This window comes from Lissotriton helveticus, chromosome 5_1 (genome assembly GCF_964261635.1).
Source record: "Lissotriton helveticus chromosome 5_1, aLisHel1.1, whole genome shotgun sequence".
NCBI classification, from domain to species: Eukaryota; Metazoa; Chordata; class Amphibia; order Caudata; family Salamandridae; genus Lissotriton; species Lissotriton helveticus.
The window spans coordinates 2,005,983,862-2,005,996,682 of record NC_136065.1 but is presented as its reverse complement, the minus strand read 5'-3'; the positions used below and the strand labels follow the sequence as shown (position 1 = coordinate 2,005,996,682).

Genomic DNA, 12,821 nt, shown 5'->3' with positions numbered 1-12,821 from the left:
CAGTCACACCACATTCTGTGACATCAATGAACATTCTAAGTGTTCCCAGACTGAACAAGGAAGGAAGACAGGGTGGACAGGAGAAAGACCAGGAAAGACCTTATAACACAGCACAACACAACTTCACTTTGCTTCACTTTCTCAGCAGTCACAGTGATTCCCAGCAGTGCAGCAGTTCCCAGAATTGGTGCAGATCACAGTAGTCGCACAGATCTCAGCAGTGGCACAGACCACAGAAGTGCTGCAGACCCCAGCAGCAGTGATATTCATTCTCTCCCCAAGAACTCCTCAATGTTCTGATACGCTGTACTGCCAAACACCAGAACATGCAGAAAGAGCGGTACCACCAAAGCAGGAACACCAACAAATAACCAAATAATGCAGAAAGAGCCCCTCTGTCTAACACAGGCTTCTCTAACAAATAGCTTGTGAGCTACTGGTACCCCTCCAGCGATCTGTGAGTTGTTCTCCTGGGTGAAGACTAGTCAACTAAATTCGAACATTATACTTCTATCTAATTAATATACATATGCCAAAATTGAAAAACATGTATTTTAGACGAAAATGTGTGTATTTTCAGAACCCATGAGCTGATGCTTGAAGAAAAGGCTCAATTTCTAAAATATTTTTAAAGCGATATTTGAGCGATAAAAATCAATCAGTGTTAGAGACTTACTACTAATATTATTAACTTTTTTAATTGCTGGTAGCAACTATGCCTGATGCACTGAAGTGAACACTGCTGTTAATCTTTGCATATGGTGGCCACTAATATGATCTTGCCTGATGTGGTAACTATTACGTCTCTAATGTTAGTAGCTCGGGAGGGTTTTCATTGAACACTCATCACAGAAGAGGTTGGAGACCCATGGTCTAACAGCAGAGACTCTTCAAAATGCTGCACATTGTTAATATATGATTGATATCAAAAGAATGTGAGCAAGGACTCTTAGGTGCAGCTCATGGCAAATACTTTTATAACAAGAAAAAATGAAACATAATTAAGAAGTGAGGACTTGTGAAGGACAGCCTTTAGTTACCTGCAAAACTGCGGGCCCATCTCCAATCTAGAAGAAAAACGAGAAGGAAAAAAAGAATATAAAAGCAAGCAGAAAATACGCAAATATGGATCTACAATCGGAGTCTAACATTCTAAAAAGTCATATATTTATTGGAAATGTTCGGAAACTAATATACTAAAAAAAGCCATTATTCTTATCCCTAACCCATATTCCAACACCAATGCTAACTGTTTACCATCCCTTAGTCAAATCCTAATCCTAACTCATCCATAAACATAACCTAGCCTAATTCTGTTCCATACCTCACCCTAAATCCAATCCTTACCATAACAGTAATCCTTATTCCCTACCACATAAGCATTAATCCAAGCCCAATATTTAAAATGAACCTTAACGCTCATCACCGAACTCCTATCCTTACCTTGGCTCTAACCCTAACTATTAACGCTTACCCTTCCCTACCCCCATACCATGCTCTAAACACAGCTCTGACTTAGCCCGCCACAATCCATTCAAACATCACTTGCAATTAAATTTTGCACTAGTATGCCAACTATGTTTTTTTATACATCTACTTTATTTCATTTGTTAAAATTAAAATACATACATTCATTTGCATACATTTTCAGTATAATAAACTTATGGCAGAACCTCTTTGAGTCATGACTTTTACATGGTTAATGCAAACAGTGCACAGCATAGAACACCATTCGAGATCCTTGCATCGTATATAGGTGTCTAGAAGGCGGATCTCTCACTACCCTTTAGGACAAAATAAATTGCCCCCAGCCTTCTAGAATAGATTCCCATTGGACAATGCCTATGCCCCAAGTCTCACGACCCGCACTTTCATATTTAAACTGCCTGTGCTCTTTGCTACCACATCGGTGGTTTCCCTCTGAAATGTTAAAGATATGTAGCCGAACAATCAGAACAAGTGACATCTCGAACATTAGTCCTTGGAAAGCACACCTCGTACACAAACGCTGTCAATGTATCCACAACTGCCATGCCTAGGACAGGAATGTCTTCATTTATTGTGTGTTTTGTGTAGTGCTATCTGTTTATTTTACCAATACTTCACAGCTGATAGTTTACAAATAAGTGAAGTGAGAAGGAGACTGAAGTACAATCTGAAGGGTGGATTCTGTGTCTGATGTTCCTCAATTGAAGCTCTTGGTATGTGATGAGTTCTGTTAGAAATCAAGTCTGGATGGTTCTCTTTTCAAGAGTTTTCTGAACTGTAAATGATGGCTTCCACCCCATGCTTCATCCTCTTGAACGACAGTTGATGGATAAGGTCGGCTGATAAGCAGAGGTTTCTGCTGGGGTGGAGTGTACGGACAAGTTCTGCAGGTACTCTGGAGCTTTGCCCAAGGGGCATCGACCGTGGGACTGAGAGCACTGTATACCAGTTTCCAATTTTTTTTTACCGTATTGCTTCTTACAAGAGCACCTAGACGGGTGCACTATATACAAACATGAACCAAGGTTTCTTTTTATGTTATGCATCTTAGAAGGATACTAGTTATTTATTTTTAGATATCCTTCAAAACAAACTCCCAGGTATATAAAAACTGATATCGCAGTTAGTGTCTAGGTTGGCCACCACTAAGCCACTGTATGCAGCTACACAATATTGCATTACACTGTCCTAGTCCAGCTCACATTAGCCCCAACAATGCATCCCAGTGTCAAAATATGCCAGATAAAACTAGACACTAGCTGCCTTTCTGTCATCCTTGTTGGTGCACCACTGGAGAAGCCCCAGCTCCTCCACCTTCCTCAGAGCCGGAGGAAAATGCTACTTCCCTTTAAAAATGATCGTTTTTATGGGAAGCTCAACCTGTAGATTCCTCACCTCATGAATCTTCCCCAGGCACCAGACCAAATCAGGAAATGTGCCACAGCTCTCCTGCACTGACCAGTGGTGCGATGGATTCAAGTTAGCTTTGGCTCTTCTTTCCTATAATGACCTGAGATTATGAAGCTACCATGCACTCTCATAACAGTTCTCCACCTTTTTTCCCCAGGCCCTCAGAAGCATCAATAGGCCTATAGAGATAAAACAAATGAAGTGCAAATACTATATCTGTTACCACGTAGCCAGCACAGTATCCAATCATCAGCGCGTGGAAGTGTGTGGGTATGTAAGAAGTCAGCAGATAGAAAGAGTAGGCACCAGAAGGAAAATGCTACTTACCAGTATGCATCTGTTCTTGGCATGTAGAGCTGCAGCGCCGTACACTTAGCAATAGATCGCCACCTGGTGTTGGGCTCGGATGATTGCAGGTTGTCTTCTTGGAAGAAGTCTTTGTAGTCACAAGATAGGTGACTCCTCCCTTGGACAATACTGCGCATGGTCATCGACTCCATCCTCAGATTGTTTTTCGCCATGATGGGAAATGATGGAGTTAGTAGAAGTAAAGAGAAAAAGGATGTCCATGCGTGTGCATCTAAGTAAGATGAGTACTGGAACGGATACAAGCCCCGGGGAGGCGGAAGGGAGTGTACGACTCTGCGGCTCTACATGCCAAGAACAGATGCATACTGGTAAGTAGCATTTACCGTTCGAGGCATATGAGCTGCAGATCGTACACTTAGCATCGATTGTGCAGCAGTGTCTCCCCTAGCGGTGGTCGCTTGTATCCGTTGCAGCCTACTGAAATCGTGTTTTAAGGACAGCTTGGCCTACTGCAGCTTGCTGCTTGGCTTGCACATCAACACAATAGTGTTTAGTGAAGGTGTGTATTGTAGACCATGTTGCTGCCTTGCATATGTCCTCTAGTGGTATATTTCCTAAGAAAGCCATAGAGGCTCCTAGTTTGCGAGTGGAGTGCGCTCTAGGAGGAACCGTTCATGTACGTTTAGCTTTTTGATAGCATATCTGAATACACTTCACAATCCATCTGGCAATTCCTCCTTTAGAGATGGGATTGCCTTTGTGTGAGGGAGAGAATGATACAAATAGCTGTTTTGTCTTTCTGAAGGATTTATAGATAGATTCATCAAGCGAAATGCGCTCGCAAAAGGGCCAGATTCTGAGAATCTGGCCCTTTGCGAGTGTTATTTGTGCATTTGGGATTCATCATCCCAAATGCAAAAATCGCTAATAAAGAATTTGCTAAAATGCGAGGATTAGCATTTAAGGAATCTATTAGAGATTCCTTAAATGCTATTCATGAAACATTTAAAAATTGCGAATTCGCTATTTAGGACCGCTATTTACCACGAAGTCAAACCTCGTGGTAAATAGCGAAAACTTAAAAAAATGCATTTTAATGCATTTTTTTAAGTTGCATGTTACACACACACATGTCCTTTGGACATGTGTGTGCACAACATCAGTGTGAATTCAAATTTCAGGGGTGCTACAGGGTGTCCTTTGGACACCCCTGCACCCTTGAAATCGCATCCTTATTTGCGATTAGCAAATTGCTAATCGCAAATAAGGAATAACTCCCCATGCATTGAGAATGCATGGAGAGTTATTCCTTATTTGCGATTAGCAATTTGCTAATCGCAAATAAGGAACATGTAGGAATCGCAATATTTTTTGCAATTCCTACATGAATCCCGTTTTGCACGTCCTTAATAGCGATTCCTTATGAATCGCTATTAAAGACTCGCAAAACGGGTCTTTGATGAATCTGTCAGTTAGTCCTGTCTGTGTAGTATAATAGAGCTCTTCTAACATCTAAAGTGTGTAAAGCCCTTTCTGCAAGTCTGAGTCCGGTTTTTGAAAAAACACTGGTAACTCTACTGATTGGTTAAGGTGAAAAGGAGTAATAACTTTTGGAAGGAATTTAGGATTGGGCCTAAGAACCACTTTGTTAGGATGTATTTGAAAAAATGGTTCTTCTATTGTGAATGCTTGTATTTCACTAACTCTTCTAAGAGAGTTGATGGCAACAAGGAAGGCAGTTTTCCATGTTAGGAATTGCAATTCACACTTATGTAAAGGCTCGAGGGGGGGGCCATAAGTCTTGTAAGGACCACGTTTAGGTTCCATACTGGAGTAGGTGGTAACCTAGGTGGGATTATTCGTTTTAATCCTTCCATAAATGCTTTTACTGCAGGTACTCTAAAGAGAGATAGATGTTGCCTATTTTGTAAATTGCTGCTAGATGCAGGCATATGGAAGAATAAGCCAAATTGGACCTTTGTAGGTGTAGAAGGTAACAAATATTTTGGATGGAAACATCCAGTGGATCAATGGGATTGTTGTTACAGTATATTGCAAATCTTTTCCACTTAGCAGCATAACATGCTCTGGTAGTGGGTCTCCTAACTTCTTTAATTATGTTCATACAATCTGGAGAAAGGTTTAAGTATCCGAACTCTAAGACTTCAGGAGCCAGATCGCCAAATTCAGTTGGCTTGGTTCTGGGTGTCTTATTTCTCCATGGTTCTGTGTTAACAGGGATGTGGAACCAGTGAGAGATCTAGTAGTGTGGTGAACCAAGTCTGACATGCCCATGTGGGAGCCACTAGTATTAGTTTGAGAGACTGTTGTCTGAGCTTGCGTACTACTAGTGGAATGAGTGGGAGAGGCGGAAAAGCGTACGCAAATCTGCCTGACCAGTTCATCCATATCGCATTCCCCCCGACCGTGGGTGTGGAGACCAGGCGGCGAAGGTTGGCAATTTTGCATTTTCGTGGGTGGCAAACAGGTCTATCTGTGGATGCCCCCACATTTGGAAGAATGGTTGGAAAACTTGTGGGTGTAACTCCCATTCGTGAATCTGTTGTGACTGACGACTCAACAGATCTGCTATCTGATTGTGAATTCCTGGAAGGTGTTCTACTGTCAGGTGTATGTTTTGAGGAATGGCCCATCTCCAAATGTTCTGTGCAAGCTGGGACAGTTGCAGAGAGTGTGTCCCCCCCTGTTTTTGTATATAATACATAGCTGTCATATGGTCTGTCCGGATTAGGACAGGTTTGTTTTGTACTTGAAAAGTTTTGAGTGCTAGGAAAATTGCTAGCAGCTCTAGATGGTTGATGTGGAACTGCATGTGTTGGTTGTTCCATTTGCCTTGTGTGGTATAATGCGGGAGATGGGCTCCCCATCCTGTGAGGGATGCCTCTGTCGTGAGCACTCTCTGTGGAACAGGGTCTAGGAACGGCCGTCCCTTTGTTAAGTTTTTGGTGTTCCACCATTGCAGAGAGCGATATGCACGGCTGTCTACCAACACCAAGTCTGTGAGCTGACCTTGAGCCTGATTCCACTGTTGTGCTAGACATTCTTGTAGTGGGCGCATTTGCAGTCTTGTGTGAGGAACTAAGAAGATGCAAGACGCCATCATGCCTATTAGTCTCATGAACACTCTGGCTTGAAGAGAGTGTTGGTGTGAAAAAGGGAGACTAAGTTCTGAATCCTCTGAATCCTGGCTTGACTGGGATACGCTAGAGCTGTAGATGTGTCTATGGTAGCTCCTAGATATTGATGAACGTGCGAAGGCTCTAGGTGCGACTTGGTGTAGTTTATTGTAAACCCTAAGTCGTGCAATGTCTGAATGGTTTGTTTTGTGTGTTGTACACACTTGTTGAACGATCTTGCTTTTATGAGCCAGTCATCGAGGTAAGGGAAGACATGTATCTATTGTCTTCGGAGATGTGCTGCTACTACTGCTAAGCATTTTGTAAACACTCGTGGTGCTGTTGTGTCCCCGAATGGAAGGACTTTGAACTGATAGTGTTTTCCTTGTATGACAAACCTTAGATACTTCCTGTGCGTAGGATGTATAGGAACATGAAAATAGGCGTCCTTTAGGTCTAGTGTTGAAAGAAAGTCTCCCAGATGTAGTAATGGGAGTACTTGTTGTAAAGTGATCATGTGAAAATTATCCGATTGTATGTAGTGGTTGAGGGGCCTGAGGTCGAGAATTGGTCTTAATGTCCCGCCCTTTTTGGGAATTAGGAAGTACAGTGAGTAGACTCCTGTTCCTTGTTCCTCTAAAGAAACTACTTGAATAGCATCTTTTTGTAGAAGTGCTAGAACTTCCTGTTGAAGCAGAGTTATGTGTTCTGTGGACATTGGACGCTGCCTGGGTGGTATGTTTGGGGGGGTTGCTGTGAGTTCTAGGCAGTAGCCATGTTGGATAATCTGTTTTACCCACTTGTCTGTTGTGATGGAATTCCAGACAGGTAGGAACTGTGATAGTCTGCCCCCCACAGGAGTCGAATGCTGTAGGGTTGCCAGAGGGAAGTCACTGTTTGGGAGTGGAAGAGGAGCGGTAGTTGTTGTTATTACCTCTACCTCTTCCCTTATTGTTGTGGCCTCTGTATCTTCCTCTAAAGTAGCCTTTGTTAGAGGAGGTTTGTGTGTGCGTTTTAAAATATGATGTTGTATCTGTGCCGGTCTGCTTGGAGCCTCCTCTATAAAAGGAGCGGCGAAAAGAACCTCTAGTCTGGGTGGAATGTAATGCACCCATAGACTTAGCTGTGTCCGTGTCTTTCTTCATCTTTTCTAGTGTGTTGTCTACTTCGGGCCCGAACAACTGGTTCTGATTGAAGGGCTGGTTTAGGATGGTAGTCTGTACCTCTGATTTGAAACCTGAAACGCGTAACCACGCATGACGTCTGAGAATAACACTAGTATTAACTGCTCTGGATGCTGTGTCAGCTACATCTAGTGCGCATTTAATTGATGCATTAGATATTAATTTGCCTTCTTGTAAGAGCTCTGCTGCCTGATCTTTGTATTGATCTGGAAGGTGTTCCATTAATTTTTCTAGTTGGTCGTAGTGAGCCCTGTCAGAGCATGAAAGTAAGGCTTGTGTGTTTGCTATGCGCCATATGTTTGTTGCCTGCGCAGCAATCATTTTCCCTGACGCATCAATAATTTTAGATTCTTTGTCAGGTGGGGGCATGTCACCAGAGGTCTGAGAATTGGCTCTTTTACGTACATTAGACACTACCAAAGAGTCTAGTGGCAGATGTCCCTTAATGTAGACTAGATCAGATGGTGCCGGTCTATACTTTTCTTCTATTCTGGGATTTAACACCCTACAACATACTGGGTCTTTAAATAAGTCTGGAGCATGTTTAATGACTCCTTTGATCATGGGTAGTATTTGAGTAGACCTTTGTGACTAAGGAGGATTTCTTACTGGACACATTTGAGCAATGGCATCAGAGTGCACTGAAACTCCATGGTAAAGGGCAGCTCTGTTTAATAGATGATTAAACCCAATACTATCCTCCTGAGGGGAAGGTTTTGTTGGGTAGTACTGAGGATCAGGGATGTCTGGCACATAGTCTGGATTGACATCCTCATCTAAAGGGTATGTATGTCGTTCTGGTACGTCATTCCCCCCACCTAAATCATACTCCTCGTCAGTGTGGTGTGATGATGCAGGAGATTGAACAGGAGAAGCTATAGGTTCAATGTAAGGAGGGGTAGGAGAGGAAGAAGGTGAAGGAGAGGAAGGGTGCATTGGAGAAGTTGCACAATCCTTCTTTTTGGCAGGAACCACAGGTGGAAGTGGTGTGTCTGCTGGTCTTTTGTTGTAAGGAATTGCTTCCACATGTCCAGTTTTTGGATTAATGTGGACCTTTTTCTGTTTAGGATCTGGTCTAAACAGTTCTTCCTCCTCTGTAATCTTCTTCGGTGCCGATAGGGGTTGTTTAGTGTTCTTTGCTTTAGGAGGAGTGATTGAGTCCTGCGGCAAATTTTTTGGTGCCGAAGGTGGTTTGGGCCTGGTAGGCTTGTCAGAGGGTTTAGGCAGGTCTTTATCAGGCCATGGAGTCTTTGGTACCGATATTGGAGATTTCGGCGTGGAGACAGGTTTCGTTGGGCCTGCTGCGCCGGAATCTAGCTTACCATTTTTATTCTTGGAACCGGAAGGTTTCGGAGTCGAAGCTTTCGGATCCGGTACAGTTTTTGGCTTCGGCACCAATGTGGCTTTTGGTTCGGGTGCCGAAGGGTCTTTGTCTTTGGGCACCGAAGGGCGTTTTTGGTTTCGGTGTCGAAGAGTCCTTCGGTGTCGAAGGATGTTTCGGTTCCAATGGAGGAGGTGGAATTGGCACATGTGGTTTTGTCGGAGCCGAGCCCGAAGGCGGGGCGTCTGAGGGTAAATTCGGTCTCGACTGGGCCCCATGAGTGGAGTGCCGACCGCTGGCTTTGTTTTGGGTAGTGTATGTTGTGCAGGGGCAGGGGTACTCACGGGCTGCAGAGACGGAATCGAGTCGTCTGAGCCCTCTCCCCCTGATATGATCTGGAGATCCGGCGAGTCTTCCTCGGCGACAAGTGGAGCCTCGTCCTCGGAGATATCTTCGAGTGGATCTTCGTCCCCGGAGACGTCCTCTCTGACTATCTCCTCCTCAAAGATGGCCTCCGGTGCTGGCGCTTATCTCCTCATCTTGTGTCGACGTGCCCTCCGATCCCGAATGGTCTTCGATCGGAAGGAGGCACAGGCTGTGCAGGTCGACTCGTCGTGTTCTGGCGAGAGACAGAGGTTGCAAACCTCGTGATGGTCGCTATGAGGGGAATTTTGCTCGTCATACCGGGCATCTCTTGAATGGAGTCCTGTCCATGAGGCGTAGGCCGTATGGCGCAGATAGGCCCAACGGCCCGTGTCAACGCACCGGAATGTAGCTGGTGATGTCGAAAAATCTATACGGTGTCGAAAAAAGTTTACATAAAGTTTCACGCTTCGAAATTGCAGAAAAAGTCTTTTCTAGCCGGAGCGGAAAACTTTCATCCGAACCCAGTGGCGGAAAAAAACAATCTGACGATGGAGTCGATGACCATGCGCAGTATTGTCCAAGGGAGGAGTCACCGATCTCGTGACTACAAAGACTTCTTCCAAGAAGACAACAACCTGCAATCATCCGAGCCCAACACCAGGTGGCGATCTATTGCTAAGAGTACGATCTGCAGCTCATATGCCTCGAACAGATGGTTACAGTGACAGACCACCATCCCCAGGAGGGAAAAATGAACTTAATGACATCCTGTCTGAAACCTAAACAGCCAAGCATAGATGAACTCTGAACCCGTCTCTGAGCAACAGGCAATAGCAGAAAGAGACAAAAAACAAGAAAACCAGGAATGATGACAAACCGCCCAACTTAGCTGTTCTTTCATGCACCAGGATCAGCATCTGCCAATCTCATATTAATGTTTTAAATTCTGGTGGTCCCAATACACCATATTCCCGCAAGGAGAGGTGCTTGGCATGCAGGGGAGTGAAATAGTTTGAGAAAACTTGCCCCCAAGCCAGAAAGAATCAATCAACAATGATAGGAAACCGAATAAAACATAAAGCGCCACTTTAATCAAACTACAGGTCCAGGAGCAAGACTCTGTACTTAGTCTGCCTAACGTTACAGTGACTGACAGCCGTCATCAATTAGAATTTCTAAGTTTCCCACAGAGGAAAGCCCAAAAGGCCTCATAATATCTTCAGAGAGACCAGATGGCAGAAATCTGAAGGAAGCCTAGAACAGAAAAGCAGCTTGACACAGAACTAATTGGAGATGACACAATGCATCCTCCTCTACAGCCAGACAGAATATGCAGAAGAATACAACATGTAGTACTGGGAATACGATCAAAGAGCAGCTCTAAACTTAGAAGAGGAATCATGTCCCTGGTTGTAGGGTTCAACATCGTAAAAAAACCCTGGGTTAAAAAAGTCAGAAGATGAAATGGGACGCCGAGGAGGTCATCACTTAAGAACACTGACCGCTAATAAAAGGGTACCATCAAGAGGTTGGCACAGCACACCCTTGGTAGGGGCACAAATGAAACCTATAAGCTGAAACCTACCCAGCCCAAGCAGAATTATTCTACAACAGGAACTCCCATCAGAAATAGGAGGCCGATGAGAAGCGTCGTTAGCCCCAGATGCAATATCTTTCCTGCCCACACCACAAGCAGATGCAGATTCACTAAAACACTGCAAATGAGAAGCTGATCCCAGAAGGGCCTCTGAGGCTGTTCAGACAGTCCCAAAATATGACACTGCCCCTAGGCAGAGAAGCTGAAGAGTAGGAACGGCTTTCTAAGTGTTGAACAGAAGTGCATCTCTTATGCCCAGCTCTACAACCTCCAGTAGCCTGCCCATGCATCCTCCATAATTCATGCATAGGAGAAGCCAGTCATACACACCAGGAATGAATATGGGCCAGAGGAGCCTGTGGACCTTTGATTAGTCCACTGTGTCATAATCAGCGCTAAGGACTGGTTTAGCAGCTCCAAAACCATTACACTCATATGATCAATCAATCATTTGTAAAGCGCACTACATACCCGCGAGGGTCTCAAGGCGCTGGGGGGGAGGGTGCGCTACTGATCGAACAGCCAGGTCTTGAGTATCCTCCTGAAGGTCAGCAGGTCTTGGGTCTGTTGTAGGCTCAGTGGGAGGGTGTTCCATGTCTTGGCGGCGGGGTGGGAGAAGGATCTCCCACCGGTGGTTGTTCTTCGGATGAGCGGGACGGTGGCGAGTGAGAGGTCGGCGGAGCGTAGCTGGCGGTTGAGGATGTAGAAGGGGAGCAGTCTGTTGAGGTAGGCTGGGCCGGTCTTGTGGAGTGCCTTGTGTGCGTGGATGAGGAGCTTGAAGGATATCCTCTTGTTGACGGGGAGCCAGTGCAGGTTTCTCGGGTGGGTGGTGATATGGCCGCAGCATGGTATGTCGAGGATCAGTCGTGCCGAGGCGTTGTGGATGCGTTGTAGTCGTTTGATGAGCTTGGTCGGGGCTCCCGTGTAGAGGGCGTTTCCGTAGTCGAGTCTACTGCTGACGAGGGCCTGGGCGACTGTCTTTCTTGTATCTGTCAGGATCCATCTGTAGATCTTGCGGACCATGCGGAGGGGGTTGAGCAGGAGGAGGAGACGGCGTTGACTTGCTTGGTCATTGAGAGCATTGAGTCAAGGAAGATTCCCAGGTTGCGTGCGTGGTCGGTGGGTGTCGGGGCTGCCCCCAGTGCCGTCGGCCACCAGGAGTAGTCCCAGGCTGAAGGGTTGGAGCAGAGGATGAGGACCTCCGTCTTGTCAGAGTTCAGCTTCAGACGGCTGGTCTTCATCCAGTCGGCGATGACCTTCATTCCTTCGTGGAGGTTGGCTTTGGCGGTGATGGGGTCCTTGGTGAGGGAGAGGATCAGCTGAGTGTCGTCGGCGTAGGAGATTATGTTGAGGTCGTGCTGTCAGGCTACGTGTGCGAACAGGGCCATGTAAATGTTGAACAGCGACGGGCTGAGGGAGGATCCCTGGGGTACGCCACAGATGATCTCGGAGGCTTTGAAACGGAATGGGGGAGATGGATACTCTGGGTTCTGCCGGAGAGGAAGGAGGTGGTCCAATCCAGAGCCTTGTCTCGGATCCCTGCGGCATGGAGGCGTGCGTGTAGTGTGCAGTGGCAGACGGTGTCGAAGGCGGCAGAGAGGTCTAGGAGGATGAGTGCTGCGGTCTCGCCATTGTCCAGAAGGGTCTTGATGTCCTCGGTGGCGGCGATGAGGGCAGTCTCAGTGCTGTGGTTGCTGCGGAACGCTGACTGGGAAGGGTTCAGGATTCTCTTTTCTTCAAAGTATCGGGTTAGCTGTCTGTTGACAGTTTTCTCGATGACCTTGGCCGGGAAGGGGAGAAGAGAGATGGGCCGGAAGTTCTTGAGGTCTCCTGGATCTGCCTTCGGTTTTTTGAGTAGGGCGTTGATCTCTGCGTGTTTCCAGATCTCTGGGAAGGTCGCAGTCTCGAGGAAGAGATTGATGACATTGCGCAGGTGGGGTGCCATGGAGCTGCTTGCTCTGTTGAGGACGTGGTGCGGGAATGGGTCTGACGGAGAGCCGGAGTAGATT

At 45.8% G+C, this 12,821-nt stretch overlaps 1 pseudogene; it reads right to left on the bottom strand.

The window, feature by feature from the left end:
- The window catches only part of LOC144756168 (E3 ubiquitin-protein ligase TRIM39-like), a 304,125-nt pseudogene that overhangs the window by 60,239 nt on the left and 231,065 nt on the right, over positions 1-12,821 (bottom strand).